Source organism: Pogoniulus pusillus, chromosome 15, assembly GCF_015220805.1.
Source record: "Pogoniulus pusillus isolate bPogPus1 chromosome 15, bPogPus1.pri, whole genome shotgun sequence".
In the NCBI taxonomy this organism is placed as follows: domain Eukaryota; kingdom Metazoa; phylum Chordata; class Aves; order Piciformes; family Lybiidae; genus Pogoniulus; species Pogoniulus pusillus.
In genome coordinates this window covers 27511006-27527198 of record NC_087278.1, presented here as the reverse complement: position 1 = coordinate 27527198, position 16193 = coordinate 27511006, and the positions used below count along the sequence as shown (strand labels likewise).

General features: G+C 39.7%; 1 long non-coding RNA gene across 3 annotated transcripts in view; it reads left to right on the top strand.

The window, feature by feature from the left end:
* LOC135182132 (uncharacterized) overlaps positions 1–16193 on the top strand; it is a 111376-nt gene that overhangs the window by 58811 nt on the left and 36372 nt on the right. Inside the window, exon 1 of one of the 3 annotated variants that reach the window (XR_010305055.1) lies at positions 4300–4387. The exons of 1 other annotated variant lie outside the window; for it this stretch is intronic. This is a non-coding gene — a long non-coding RNA (uncharacterized LOC135182132). Of the gene's footprint in view, positions 1–4299; positions 4388–11191; positions 11337–16193 lie in introns of those variants that run through there. One more of the 3 variants, XR_010305057.1, reaches the window with a different exon arrangement.

The window sequence follows — 16193 nt, the reverse complement described above, 5'->3', positions numbered from 1 at the left end:
CCCAGCACTGATCCTTGGGGAACACCACTTGTGACTGGCTGCCAACTGGATGTGGCACCATTCACCACCACTCTCTGGGCTCTGCCATCCAGCCAGTTCTTGATCCAGCACAGAGTGAATCTGTCCAAACCATGATCTGCCAGCTTGGCTAGGAGCTTCTTGTGGCAGACAGTGTCAAAGGCTTTGCTGAAGTCCAAGTAGACTACATCCACAGCCTTCCCCACATTCACCAGGCGGGTAACCTGATCATAAAAGGAGATCAGGTTGGTGAGGCAGGACCTGCCCTTCCTAAACTCATGCTGGCTGGGCCTGATCCCTTGGCTATCCTGTAGGTGCTTTGTGATGGCACCCAAGATGACCTGTTCCATGACCTTGCCTGGCACTGAGGTCAGGCTCACAGGTCTGTAGTTTTCTGGCTCCTCCTTACGACCCTTCTTGTGTATGGGAATCAGATGCCACCAATTTGTATAGAACGCTTCCTTTTGGAAAGCACCTTAAAGATCATCTAATTCCACGCCCCCTGCCATGGGCAGGGACACCTCCTACTAGATCGGGTTGCTCAAGGGCCTCATCCAACCTGACTCCACACTTCCAGGGTTGGAGCCTTCACTGCTTCTCTGGGCAGTGTGCTGCAGTGCCTCACCCTGCTCATGACGAAGAATTTCTTCCTAATGTCTAATCTAAAACTGGCTTTCAGTTTAAGCTCATTAGCCCTCATCCTACCACTACACACCTTTGTCAAAAGTCCTCCTCCACCTTACTTGTAGGTCCCCTTCTAATACTGACAGGTTGCTGTGAGGTCTCCCTGCAACCTTCTCTTCAGGTTGAACAATCCCGGCTCTTTCAGGCTGTCTTCATAGGAGAAAGTGCTCCAGCTCTGGAGAAGATAAAATTTCTTGCAAGCAGATGTTCAGATGACAGGGAGAAAATAGGGATCCGAAGAACATTTTCCTGCTGGAAAGAACTGTTGCTGTGCCTTTTCACCTTTGGAAATGGATTCCTCCCCTTGCTTTACTGTCTCCCTGCTGTCAATCCAGAGAGTGTCTCAAACTTCATTTGCGCTCATTTCACACGGAGTTTGCTTATCAGTCTGAAAGGAGACTGTCTGATCTTTCCTTTTGCATGCTTTCACTTTTAAGATCTTCCCTTTCTTATGTAAAAAAGGCAATTAGAGTCGTATCTGTTTATTTTAAACAAAATGCCTGTTAATTAGCGTGATCAAAAACCCCTGCCATTGTAAACTATGGGTTTCGCTTTGTAGTTGCACTGAATTGCGTACAGTTTGGTGCCAGCTGACATGATAGCAACACAAAGTCTAGCTTTTTTTTAACTTAATGAACAAACAGATTTATGAGGATTTGTTATCTTTTGGTTTAGATCTATAGGTTCTGAATGCATTATTTAGAGTTCTTGTTTCTTAAAGACTTATGTCATGTTGTTACTTATTAAGAGTGCTTTAACTTGCTGAAGAAGTTTCCCTGTCTTTTGTACTGCTTTTTTTTTCCCATTTTCCTTCCTTTTTTTTTTTGTTTTGATGGCTTCATTAAACAGTGTGTCTGCGCTACACAAAACAGTTGAGATGCATTTTTCTTGTTGCATTCAGATATTGCGGAACTAACTCTAATGCTCTTGTTCTCATGAGGACACTGGATATTCTCTAGTCCCTTAAAATAAGCAAAAGAGCAGGTTTAATTTTTTTCCCATTGCCTCCATTACTGCTTGATATTCATTTGTAATGTCTGGAAAAAAGATGTCCATAGTCATCCATCAGAACAATCTTTCTTTGTTTTTGGAAACAAAAAGGGTAAGAACATTGTTGGCAAAGCTGTGCTAGCTTGACTCCCATGTGTCTCAACTCATGTACAGCCCTGCCATCGTAGTGTGATTGGCAGAGTGTCCTTCTCAAAGAAAAAATCGTCAACCAACCACCACCAACAAAAACCCAAACATAAACAAAACTCAAAACCCACCCCCACCAAAAATACATTTTAACTCATAAATGAAAATTCTGAGTGCCTTCTTTATTATTACTGTGACTATTCTGTTTGGAGGGAAGCTGTTCATTTCAGAAAGTTTAAAGATCTAGTTTTTGTACTCAGTGTGGCAACTTCTAATAACCAGTGGCTAGAAGCAGAGAAAGTGTGGATTTGGACATTGATAGAGTTGGCCATGAAAATGGTCAGGGGGCTGGAAAACCTTTCCTGTGAGGACAGCCTGAGGGAACTGGGCTTATTCAGCCTCCATGGAGATCTAATTGTAGCCTCACATTACCTGAAGGGCTATAGATGGACTATAGCCCAAGTCATAGGATGAGGGGCAATGGCTTTAAATTAGAGAAGAATAGATTGAATGCTAGGAACAAGTTCTTTACCACAAGGGTGATGGAACACTGGAAGAGGTAGTTGAGGTCTGGCTCAACAAGGCTTTGAGCAAGCTGCTCTAGTGGAGGATGTCCCCGCTGACAGCGAGGTGGGGGGTATTAGATGATCTTTGGAAGTACTTTCCAACTCAAACCATTCTACGGTTGATCAGAAGATTATGTGTTCCTGTTAACACTGGAGATCTGGGAATAGTGATGTGATTTCTAGAATTTATTTTCATTTGAATGCATGTATCCCCATCACAGAAGTTTTCACTGACTCCTTAGCTAGATATTTTCATGTTATTTTTTTCTGTATGCTGATACAAGGCCTAAATGACTCAGTATTTCTAGAAACAGCTGATCATTCAAGTATGTCATTATTTCTTTTTCTTTTATCTATTGGTCATTATTGAAGGATTCAAATGAACTCCTTATTTGCATTTGCATTTCAAAATGGAAATCAAGTCATAAACAAAGTCAGTGAGCTGGCATAAATTTGGTTAAAAGAAGGTATAATCAGACAATTTAACAGGTTTTGCTTTCAGTTAAACCTTTGCATTGAGTATAATTCCTGGTCCAATTTCCCCAAGTACATGTGCAAATTAAATAAGGCAATTAGTACTTTTCCACATGGTTATATTTCAGTATTAAACCACACTTAATTTCAGTTAAAACACTGTAGAAAAATGTTATTATAGAAGTTTAAGGTAATAATATTCTGTTTGTTCTATGAAATAAACTTTGTGTAGATACAAGGCAAGGAAAAAAACCCAAGATAAAACCAACAAAAAATACTGAAAAAAGAGAATATGAAAATAAATGGAAAGTACTGCAAGTTTTAGTGATGTTCTGATAGATTCATATTTTTGTAATCTTTACAATTGTAATTTCCAAATTACAGAGAAATTAAAGAAATTTTAAATTTCCAGTGGAGAAACATTTTTAGATTTTTTTGTTTGTTTGATCTGTCACAACATCATGTTGAAATAAGGTAAAGGTTTCCTTTTCTGGTTTAACATCAGAAGATACACAAGAAGCATCAGATAAAATAAAATTTCAGATTATAATTTGTCTTTATATATCAAATAGAGGTTTTTAGGGCTAATGATGAGAAGGAAAAAGACTTCAACCTGATCAAGAAGGCTTTTCTAGACTTTTCAAAATGAAATACCACTTAAAATTTGTGTATGTGTTGAAAATGTTCAGTGTAGATTAAACAAATTTACAGTGGAATATTTTTGCAAGTTTTCTGTCTACATCTGGTTTTTAATAGTGGAGAACAAGAAATGGTATATAGTTAAAGAATATAAGTAATAACAACACTCTTAATAGCAGCCTTCTAGAATCTGAAGGGGACCTACAAGAAGGCTGCAGAGGGACTGTTCACAAAGGCCTGAAGTCATAGGATGAGGGGTAATGAACCTAAATTAGAGAAGGTAGATTTAAATTGGATGTTAGGAACAAGTTCTACACCATGAGGGTGTTGGAACACTGGAACAGGTTGCCCAGGGAGTTAGTTGAGGCCCCACGCTTGGAGATATTCAAGATCAGGCTTACCAAGGCTCTGGGCAAACTGATCTACTGGAGGATGTCTCTGCTAACTGCAGGGAGGTTGGTCTAGTTGACCTTTGGAGGTCCCTTCCAGTCCAAACCATTCTATGATTCTAATTCTGGAAAGAATGGAAATCAGGCACTGTGGCCCACTTCACCCATAATTCAAGAACAAGGAACCAGACAATGAAACAAAACAAGGAAGAAATGTTGATAAAATAAGCTTACTAGGCACTAACTGCAAATAACTTCTGGGTTTTATTAACAGAACTCAATAGTTTTAATATAATGAATAAATAAATATTAATAATAACTAAAGCTTAATTGTTTTAATTAGAATTAAAGTTAAAAAATCAGCCTTTTACATGGATTATTGAAGTCTGAAGGTAAATGAGACCTGCATTTTGTCTCTCCTTTTCTTTTGCCTTTTTGCCTGAGAACATGAACTACTTGGTCAGGAGACAGTTTATGAAGGTAAGTCTCTTATGGTAAGTTATTTTCTGATTGTTGACTTCCAGGAATTTTTCCTCTTTTGATGAAATGGCTGATGTTAGCAGTTGTTCTTCATACTGACTAACTGGAATATTCTATTATTGCAAATTGTATAGGGGTATAAAAATTTATGCAAATGTTGGTTTTTATGTGCTAGTTAATTTACATATATTTTACGTTTAATTAACTTTTTTTTTCTGTAGATGTAATAAAAATGGGGCTTTGATCCATCCATGTCCTTCAGCAGATGCTTAACCTTAAGAACATAAATAATCCCATTGTTTTCAGTGTCTTTAATCTGTGCCCTTAAGTGCTTTGTTGGATTGTGGCCTAGTGTAATTATATGTTTGCAATAACAGTTGCTTATTAAATGCAGTTGTTAGATTTCCAAAATAATGTAAAAGAAATAACATGAAAAATATGTATCAAGCAGCATTGCAAAGAGTACATTTTGAATTGTTTCACAATCCTTAGCTGCTTGTCATTGCCCATCACATTGTGGATTCTGATTTTTTAAATGCTCCTTTTAATTGTGAGGTCAAGATCAAGGCAGATGAAGTAAGATCCTGCAGATACTTGTGTAAAACTTCTGGAATTTTTTATAAGGTTTTATTTGTTAGTTACACTGAATTCTGTAACAAAGGTGAGAGGCTATTAGCTGGTTTTCTCACATATCATTCTAAAATATTTAGTGGGACAGTCACTATCTGTTGGTTCCTATTGCTTTTCTCTTTAGTAAGAATAAATGAGTGAAAGCAGTGTGTATGTTAGAAATCTTGGTCTCTGTTTCCAGTGTATCATCTCTATGTAGTTAGTGCCTTTTACACTTCCTCGGCCTTTTTGTGCCTGGATCTGTTTCGTTACATTCCATGTGTCAAGCTCATTCTGATTCCTTTAACACAAAGCAAAGATTAAAGACCTAAATGTTAAATATTGTACCATATTGTAGTAAAATTTTCTGATGGCATGTGAATGATGTTGCCCACTGGACTGCCACTCTAGCTGCATTTCACAGATACTTGCTATGAGAGTATCTAGAATTCTAGATCCTCTGAATTTTGGCATTTATACTAACAGAGATCCATGAAGTTTCCATTGTCAAGTTCAACAAACCACTTGCATGGGTAAAATACTTGTCTTACCATGCAGCTCTGTACTGGTATCCCCTCTACCCATAAATTAGTTTACTGCCTCCCTGATCTACCTGGTACTCTGAAATATTTGTTCAGTTCATTTTTCCATAGAAGCCCAGAAAAGACCACAAGTAGTAGCAATTTTCCTTGACCTTTTGTGTTTCTGAGTAAGAGTTTACATATATTTGACAATGAATTGTCCATTCAACTCTTTTCAACATGAGCATTTTTCCAGGACTGCGAGCCAAGTTTTTTGCACTCATTTTCAACTAAGAGGGGTGTGAGTAAGCAAGCACAAGCCTACAGCAGCATTTAGAGGGTTAAAGAAATGTGAAATGATCTGTAAATATCACTGTCATCTGTGATAAAAAGAAAAGTAGGGCTAGTTAGAATATCCATCAGTGTTTAGTGAATACAATACTTGCCTGAATAAATTGGTTTCTTTCCTTTTAACATGAGTGCAGTGAAGCACATCCATACTCTGCAGAAGAGCATATAGCATGGCATGCCACTCTGTGTTTTCATGTACATAGTGTAAGATGTGCCACACAGAGCTCCCAACTAGGTGGCCTTGTCTGAAAATGATGCATATAGCTGTGTGAGGTACTGCTGCTTGGAAAAGGTGAAAAAGACAGCAAAAGATCTCGAAGAAACCAGAATCCCTTCAGGTTGAAGTGACAAAGTCGGCTCCTCCCCCACCCACTTGGGAAGTAACAATTTCCCCCCAGAAATTAGTTCATTAGTGTGTATTGCTGTTCATGCAGGAAGGTGTGTGACATCCTGCGGCTGTATGGATTTGAGTAGAAAATGTCACCTCCTATCAGATTTGCAGCACTCCCAGCCTGTGCTGGCCCAGGGCACATAATCTCTGGAAATCATCCGTAATGCACAGTGACTGCATCTCTACTGCTGAATCAAAACTTCACCGTGTTCAAGGAGAGCATAATGGTTGCCACCTTATGCAGCGCAAGTAAATGACAAGCTTGAGGAAGGTCACAGCTCGGTGTGAGAAGGCTTCCACATCTCACAGGAAGAAGAAAAAATCCTGCATCTTTCTTAGGGCTGCCTTCCCATTTCTTTGCTTACACAGGTGAAGTGTTGAGATGAAACAGGCCCTCGGCAGAGTGCACGTGAGTGTGTGGCTGTTGTATTTTGATGTGGTTCTTAAATTGCCCTTCATTGTCAGAAGCTGTTAGGCTGAGGAGTGAAATATCCATGAGTGCCAGTGTGAATGGGTAATTATCTCTAATTCTCTCCAGGGGCATGCAGAGGTGGGGCATTTGCCTGTGTGCTGCTCGGAGTTGACACAGAATAAAGGCAAGGGCTTCCTGATATGCTGGAGTGTGTAGGAGGCAGAATGACAGCCCTTGCACACAGAGGGTGCTGTGGGTAGGTTGAGGGGCAGCTGGGTTTAGTCCTCTTTACTGGGGCTCCTACTTCAGCCCCACTGCAAGGGGAGCCTTGAGTTTGTACAGAGGAAGGGCTGCACTCCGGTGAGAGCATTTCTCATTTTTGCAGCAGGTCTGCAAAGCCCTGCTCAAAGCCCATCTCAAGCCCTCTAAGAAAGCAGCCTTCTAACCCCAGCAGAAGGATGAGGGACATATGTGCTGAAGTTAGGTGGGATGGGATGATGCAGCTGTGGGCAGTCTGCACTAGGAATTGTTCTCAGCTGAAGTAAAATGCATTTGCAGTGATAAAAGTGAGTTTTTTGCAGTCACTAGCCCTCCAGTCAAAGCAAGACTGAAAAATGTAACACACCATGCCCTAATCCACTTAATATGGTCTCTGTCCACAGCTACCCACTTGCTGTCTTACTGTAAAGCTGTTTAGCTTCTCCATGTCCAAGCAGAAAAAAAAGATTAAGTACGCTGCTGTGCCACGTAGTTTCTGGCAGAACTTTTCTGCTACAAGGGCTGTAAGATGTGCTTTGTTTTATTTTCTTTCTTTCTTTTGAAAGTACAAAGTACAGTGACAGGAACTATCATATTCAATTGGACATGCTTTCTACAGATTTGTTAAGGATTTACTCTACACATTTGTAGCATTTAGTTGCTATGGCAATGACCTCGGTGCAAGAGGGAACAGCCTTTAGGTTGGACCTCAGATTTTCCTTTCATTTCCATTTAATTTGATTTGACTGCAAAATGTCACTTCCATTGCATTGATTAAGCTTCATTGTGGCCACCAGCTCTGTTAGAAAGGTTAAAGGGCAGGCCAGTGGCTGTCATTTTTCTTTCCCCACCCTTTTCTGATATCAATACATGTAGGGAGGGGGTTTTCAGAAGGGTTTTACCCCATGGTGTTCCACAGTAAAAGCAAACAACAGTGTGAAGCTGTGCTGACCTACAGCTTCCTCACAGGATTTTGTAGTGCTTTACAAAAATAGGAATTTGTTTATCTTTTTCTTCCTGACATATACTCCTCCAGAAGGAAAACAAAAAAAATGTGTCCTCCAGTCCTAGCAACCATGCTGGAAGGGGGATGGCTGTCTCTTTCTCAAAATCAATTATCCCCAGGGTCTGTAATAGCTGCCTGCAGACTACCATGAGGCTGGTCATTACTGCAAGCCTGGTGAAGAGAGTTCCCCATCGCATAGTCTCTTTCTAGTTTGTTTAGTATTTGCTGATTGTGCAACAAGTGTAAAATAGGGCATGGCAGCACATTGGAATGGGAGGATCCAAAGAAGACTCAGGTAAACAGCAAGGATTGCTTAAGCAATTTTATTGATGGTAAACAAAACCAAACCACTGCTGTGGCATTCTTCAGTAATAGTCAAGAGCATTTTGAAAGTGATACTGGCCATATGTGGAATACAAAGGTACAGAAATTTATAAAGGCTTCCCCCTCTTGTTGCCCACAGACCTCTGCTTTGTACTGGATTTAGATAAATTAGGTCTGTTCATTTAGGAATTGCAGAAGCTGGGATTCCTCTATTGTCTATATCTCTTAAGAGCAGGCACACACTGGCAAGCTGGCCTTTTGCTGGAACTCAGGTTTTCTGCCACATGCTTCAACATCAGATGAAATCCATCTTGAAATTTGCATATTGCATGATAACCAAAGTTAAAGATTTCTCCTGTATACTTTAGTCAAACCTTAAGGTAAGAATCTTGTAGTTAAAGTTTTCTTTCTTTTTTACTATTTGTGTTTTGTTTCATGTATCATCAGATGTTCATTTTGAAAATATTGAGAGACTTTCTTTTGATCTTACTTGCACTTTAAATAACTCTGTCATTGGATTTCTAAGTTGGTTTAGGTGAGGGAAATTAAGAAATTAATAAACCAGAAATGCTCTAACAACATGGTATGAAGGCAAGGGTATAAGGAAGGCTCATTAAAGCAGGCATGTGAGTGCGAACAAATGAGTTGGTGAGGCAGAGGCCTGGAAAGGTCAGGGGAGACAAAATGTTTGTCCATTCACAGGATAAATTATGCAAGGAAAAGCTGGAAACCCAAAGTAGTACATACTGCTTGGAACACTGCAGCTGAAAGCCTAGTTTTCTTTTCATCTGAGCCTGAAGTTAAGCCACTTTCTTTTTTGGAAAGAAGGACTGAAAGTGTGAAGAAAACTCAGTTCTGGAGCCTATATATTGGCTGATGTGGAAATATAGCTTGCACATATGTCAGAGAGGCGAATGCATTTAATTTCTTTTTCTTATTTCTGCTCTCTTCCATACCACGCAGCTTCTAATATCAGTACCACCCTCTCATGGAGATACCTTCCCATTTCTGGTTGTCAGGGCCAGATGTGGATGAGTGCAAATGGAGATGCACATTTTTACTTACGCAGCACAGTTTGCAGGTGGAGAGAGCTTGAACTGGAGAAAAGGCTTCGTAGGGAAAATGTTTCTTATGTGTCCCTGTGTATCGTGGAGGAGGGCCATGGCTTGACCTGGCAGGCTTGAAGCTCAAGGCTTCCTTGGCAGTGAGGGAACAAGCCACCTGGCTGTGGGCTGTACCTCCCTTATCTGAGTTTTACTCTGCTGGTAGGTTACTGCCAGAGCAAGGACACAGCTTGCATGATAGGGGCATTGCCCACTTCTTCTTCCTATGAGCACAAGCTATGCTGGCTCTCTTCGTTTTGCCTCCAGAAAGTTAAATGTATAACTAGGGGGGGGAATAAGTAAATGAGAAAGGGAAGAAATCAACTTCCTACATCAAGAAGTAAGCCAGGGCAAATAACTTAAAACTGGAATAATTCAGAATGGGCCAGCTGGTGGCCTGTGGGATGATGCTCTCTGATTTTCTTTTCTGCTGTGGCCTTGCCTTGGGAATAAGGGTTGAAGAGGGAGAAGTTGGATGTAAAATCCAGCAGTTGCCAAATACTTTTGCTTAACCATGCAAACTATCACCATGCCCACAGAAGGGTTTGGCACTGCTTGAGTCCAGGCTTGCCCATGGAGGTGTCTCAAATGTCAGGATTCTGCTCACAGCTTTGGAAGTCCTTTATTGTCTGGGCTTGGGTTTGTAAAAGAAAATGTTAGCTCTTGGTTGCACGTGTGTGTGATTTTTGATAAGGACCCTAGCTTTAGAGGAAGTTGAACTGAAAAATTATAACATTCTGACAGTATCAATGTGGATGTTGTAGACTTTCACAGAAAGTGAGTACTGCAGGAATGCTTCTAAAGCTCCAAAACTCAATATTTCTTAAACTCTGAATCAGCATTTGGAGATACAGTAGTGTGAGAGCATGAGAGTATGGATAAAACGTCAGTTCAAGGAAAAAGACGTGACTTAGGTGGACCTGCTCTGGCAGGGGGGTTGGATTTGATGACCTATCCAAGGTGCCTTCCAACCCCTAGCATTCTGTGCTTCTGTGACTTCTCTGTACCCTTTAGTTTTTAGTTCTTTACTATGGGTCATGATGTTTGGTTTCTTCTGGAGAAGCAATTTGAGGCCTTTAGAGGTTTCTAAATAAGCAGTGTTGATATTGCTAGTTTTTGTGGTCATTCATGAGGTGGCACTTGTTCAGAAAAGTGATATTTCAGACTGAATATTGAATTTGATGCATGTTCATCTTAGCAGTTCTGCCATGTGCTAGGAATATCAGCTTTCTGAACTCTAGGCCATACTTTTGCAACAGAGATGGGAAAAGAACAAATAGCTTCCTTCAGATGCCTCCTGTTTCATCCTCTCAGTTATAAACACTGTATAAACCCCCTGAATCTGGTGCAGAAAGTGAAAAGTAAAGTTCTGAAGGTCCTGTTTTATAAAGTATCCCAAATCTTTGTTCAAAAAGAGACAAAACAGATTTTTTTGTTTGTTTTTGTTTATTTAATTTTTTTTGAGTGCAAACCCATTTGCCCCTTCTGACAACCTTGTCTGTGACTCATAGTTGGAGCAATCAAGATGCTCCTCCATGAAGGAGCTGAAGCTTCTCCTTGCAAAGGCAAACATGGAGGGTCTCACCACCTAGCACAGAGCCATTCCCATCTCCCTTGGATGCTGCTTGAGGTAGCAGTGGAGTTAAATTGACATATCCATTTCTACCTGAAGCCCACATCATTTTGTTTTGAGGATTTCCATCACATCAGTGAAATGCTATCACACCCAGGTAGACCAAATTTGCCCTAGTTAGTCAGCGAAGGGAAACACTGTTTAATTCCTTTGCACAAAGTGAGCAGGATTCAGCATTTCCAGCTCTAGCATTTTTTTTTTCTCTCTTCACTGCAGGAGCTGAGTATTGGCATTTCTCCCACAGCATCATTCCTTGTTGTTTTCTCTCAAGCAAAAACAACAAAAAAGGAAGATTAAAAGGAAGAAGCAGACAGATTTGAAAGAGGATTGTTAGCGCCAAGGTCTGATGGGACCTCCTTGAAAGTGTTCACAATACTGTCACCCATGCCAAAGTCATACTGCAGTTTTCAGAGCCCTTTCTAATCTCCAGCACTGACTTTATATTGTGCTTTTTCGGTTTGCTGTTTAGCAGAAGCAGTTCATAGTAGATATTGTCTATTTTCCTGTCCCTTTTAGAGTTTTGTAATTGTGGCATTCATGTGTTCATAGTGTGCTAATAATATCTTTGTTTTGTAGTAGCCTTCTCAAAGTGTTTGTCTGGATGCATAAAAGGAGAGGAGTCACCTCTAGTTTTAAGATGAGTTACCAATTTGAATGTCAGGCCAGGTTCAGAAAAACTTCCAAAATAGGTGAGAGTTATAAATAAAACCAAATGTGTTACTGTTTGGGGGAAAAGCTGTGGAACTATTTTTTTCCCTTCCAGTTCATCCCCAGAATAGATAACATGCTGTTAGTTTTTCCACTTTGAGTTTTTAAACTCCAGTAGACCTCAAACTTAGCAAAAAGAGAATAACTTCATGAACTGAAGAGTGAGTTTCATGCAGCTATGAATCAGCACTGATATTTTGGCTACTGTCATCATGTGAGTATGCTGTCATTGTTGCAGCATATAAAAAAAAAATTGGAAATCTTAAACTGAACACTCTTGTCCACTGTGCCTGGGAGGCAAAAATGTGGCAATGAAAAAAAAATGTAAATGTCAGAAATAGTATTTTTAGAGAAAAACCTATTTTACTTGTAGCCTCTTGATTCAGTCTGTACGGTTCAGTCAGATTTTAAGATAAATGAGGACTTAGTGGGGATTTTGGGCACCAAGCCAATATAAATACTAAAAATACAAGGGTATCATAGAGTTGTTTTCTTATTGTTAATAGCATAATGCATCTCTTGTTGAATTTCCTCTCTGCAGGACTCTCACTGCTGCAGCAGGGCTGTTTACCTCCATCTTTTCTTATAAACACAGCTCCAAAGGCCCTGTTCTGCAGAACTGCGTCCACAAACCCACTAAAGGTTTCAAATTCCTGCAGTGAATTGGACAGCCTGGTTGCCCAAGTAAACTTCATTCCCACTGACAACAAAAAAAAATAATTTGAGCTTTTAGAGAGTCGAGATTTGAGGAAGTTTCCAGTGTTAGCCTGTAACATGAGTCTTTAATGTCTGAAGGCTTTGAGTCCATGTTTCTGAGGAACCCTTTTCACTTTGCCCCCATTTTGAGCATGTATTGCGAAGACCTTTAAAAAAAAAATCTCCAGTTTTTGTGCTTGAGATTGCCTTTGTTCAGAATTGTCCAATGTTTTCTCTCCTTTCGTGTTTTTTACACTGTTTGCTTTGCCGTGTGTGGACATGCAGCCTGAGCTGTGCACACATTGCGGGTTTTAATGTAGAATGCTGGTGGGTGAAACTGTGCAGATCTCCTCCTGTTTTGCCCTCTCATTTTGCTATCTAATGGAACCAACAAAAGAGAAAATGCTGTCACAAAACATTAAAAATCAGAGTGATAGTTTCATAATCAATTTAGCAGATTTTATTCTAGTTCATATATAATATTGCATATTTATATGTCAAAACAAAGAGAAAGTAAAAGCAAAATTTTATTGATCATCAATTTTGCTAATTATGAGGAACTAGTTTGCAAATACACATGAATGCCATCTTCAGCAAATCCTTTTTCTTCTTGTTTGTTTAATAAATTAGATGGATGTACCAAGTAGCATGCTGCTGGGGCAACATTAATTTTACTATAGAATAAAATGTAGAACTATTAGTCTCCGGTTTTGGCATGTTTGTAAGCTATCTGACCTATTTTCTTCTCCCGCCCTCTTCACTTTGCTTACCAAATTCCCCTCTCCTATACCTAGCACAAAACTGTCAAACAATTAAACCAGCTGATAGTCAGCCCTGGAGACATCAGTCAGTATCCTGGCAAATAGATAAGATATATTGGTTTATATATTCTTTCAACGGAGAGAGACAGATACATCACTTTTAAGCAAGGGGATAACCTGTTTACACTAGAGGAACAGGCTCACTTGGTTTTCTTCCCTTCAATTGTAGAGAACTTTTTAGGGGAAATCCTTATCTCATTTTTGCCTGTAGAAATATCCAGATGGGTTTTTTCTTGAATTTATTACATGGGAAAAGAAGAGTAAGGTAGGACACTATGATTCCCAGAATCCTCAATAAGTGTATAGTGCCTTCTAAAATTGAAGCACTGTGTATGCCATTAATTTCTTACTACTGCCTATCTTTAGCAGTATCTGGACTGTTTTTAAATGATGTTCCTTTAAAAATCCCAAATCAACCAGAGAAGATCTACTACTTAGTATTGTGCTGTCACTGAGCATGAAAAGTAGGCTTTTAAGATTAAAAACAAAACAAAAAAACCCCACAAACAACAAAACAGTGTAGTCATTCGAGGTCTTAGAAAATGAGTAACTGAAAATACCTGCCTTAAGTAAAAAATCTTAGATATGTCTAAACCCAGGAGTCATTTTTCAGTGCTCTGTCTCCTCAAAGTAAAGAAGTTTTTCTTTGTGTGTGATGGAACTTTCTGTGTTCTGGTTTGTGCCTATTTCCTGTGTTCTACCACTGAGCACCACTGAAAACAGCCTGGCTCCATCCTCTTGACCTCTACCTTTTAGATATTTATATGTATTGATAAAATCTTTCAGTCTTCTCTTTTCCAAGCTAAAGAGCCCCAGGTATTTCATTCTTTCTTTGTAAGAGAGATACTCCAGTCCCATAATGTATTTGTGGCCCTCTGTTGGACTCTTTCCAGTAGTTCCCAGTATCAATTCTTAAAGGGTGGTAGTCAAGTGGATGGGACCGGTCTTTTTTCAGTGATGCCCAGTGACAGGACAAGACATAATGGGCAAACTCTTGAGCATGGAAAGTTCTGTCTAAACATGAGGAGGAACTCTTTTATGTTGAGGGTGGTGGAGCACTGGAGCAGACTTCCCACAGATATGGTGGAGTCTCTGGAGTGATTCAAAGCCCGACTGGATGCCATCCTGTGCAACCTGCTGTAGGTGAACCTGCTCTGACAGGGAAGTTGGACTAGATGATCTGCAGAGATCCCTTCCACCCTCTGTCATTCTGTGAATCTGTAGTCCTCTGTCTATCTTGAATTAGGGAGCCCAGAATTGGACACAACCTAGCATTTCTAGTATGACCCTGAGCTGTCATTTTTTTTAGTAAGGGACATAGCTGCAGCAAAGGACATGACAGATTAGTGTGGAAAGAAATAACAAAGTTAATGTATCCCAGCAGTGCAGGTGGACAGAGCACCGTGCGAAGATGGCCGTAAGGACCAGGATGAATTCTGATTGGACAGTTCAGAGTGCAAGTATCTCTGACTGCACCTTGAACTACATGGTGATTTGTATAGTCTTCAGCTTGGCCCGATTGACTTGTGTGCTTGGCCCAAGAGAAAGAAAGTGTCTATGCAGCCCCATGTGGGGAGAAATCCAGTTCAATGTCTCAACCAGTAGACTGTGCTGCTCGCTCATTTTGGCTGTCGTCAGCCCCTACTTCTCTATTTTGTCCAGTTTTGAGCCTTTTGTCACACATTACCAAGGCCAGTGTGAAATATTTGTAGGACTGCGAACTCCCAGGGATGATTTTGCTCTATTATTGGACACAGTTCCATGTCCTCTATAATTTTCCCATTGAAAGCACATTGTAAACTTCATCTTATTAGAAGTCGGTAATGCATGTATAGTGGAATTTTAATGGTAGTGGAAGGAACTGCTATTTGAGAAACCTCACAATGTGTTGAGATCCTAAAATAAAACATTGTCTCCTTCTCTGCCATCCTTTGGTTCCTACATTCTTTCAAGATATGCCAAAACAAGTCTTAATCTCCACCTTCGAGATACTGTATTGTAGCGTGTGTTTCAGCCTAGTTAAGCTCAGATGAATTTTTACTGTAGTGCAAGGTATTGTTACTGTTCATGTACACAGAGAGAGAAAGCACTGATTTTTTTTCATTTATATTCTTTGAGCTGTGTATATACCCCAGAGGTAGATAAAAAGTTTATGAAGGTTTTATTTAAGAGAAATGGGCATCAGTGCTATGAGATTATCCTCATGACAGATGGTTGTAACTAAAGCTTCATATTGGTGCTGAAAAGCTGAATGAAACAGTATTCAGATTTTGAAGTTAGGTTGGCTTCATTTCAGTGGGACTTTTGCTTGAGTAAGAACAGACTAAAAACTCAACTAATGACTCTAATTTTTTGTGCCAGCTTTGACTAGGTAAAAAAAATAAATTGAGTTTGGCTTTTTTCTTATCTTGAATTGATAAAATTCCAACAGAAAATATGGAGGAGTTTGTTTGTTTGCTTGCTTGCTTAAGGAAAATGTGCTACATTATGCCTTTGTTCACTGGTATGACAGAAGAAAAACCTACATTGTTTTATTCATGTTGAAAAGCAAAACATCTTTCTGGGAATCATGAAAGAGATGTTAAAGTAATGTCTTTCTCTCTTAGATTTAGGGTTGGTTGTGAACCTCAACATTTCTTGAGGTTCAGTATGAATAGTTATGTAAAAGTTCAGATGCTAACCTTAAGCAAATCCAAATATCTCGAGGCTGGAAATCTCTACAAGAACATATTTCCCCTTGACTTGCCTAATACAATGAGTTCAGTGAGGCTACACCCTGGGGAGTTTTGGCCCACCATGTACTGTGTATGCTTTAAGTGCTTACATTCAGTCATGAGGGTATTTTTAATTTCATCATGAGAAAATAAACTGAAGGACTTCACAAATAAAACCATCAGGAAGACAAGGTTAATTCTGACCACTGTTTGTGGGAGTATGGTGCCTTCAAATACCAACACTTTTTTTTTTCAGTGG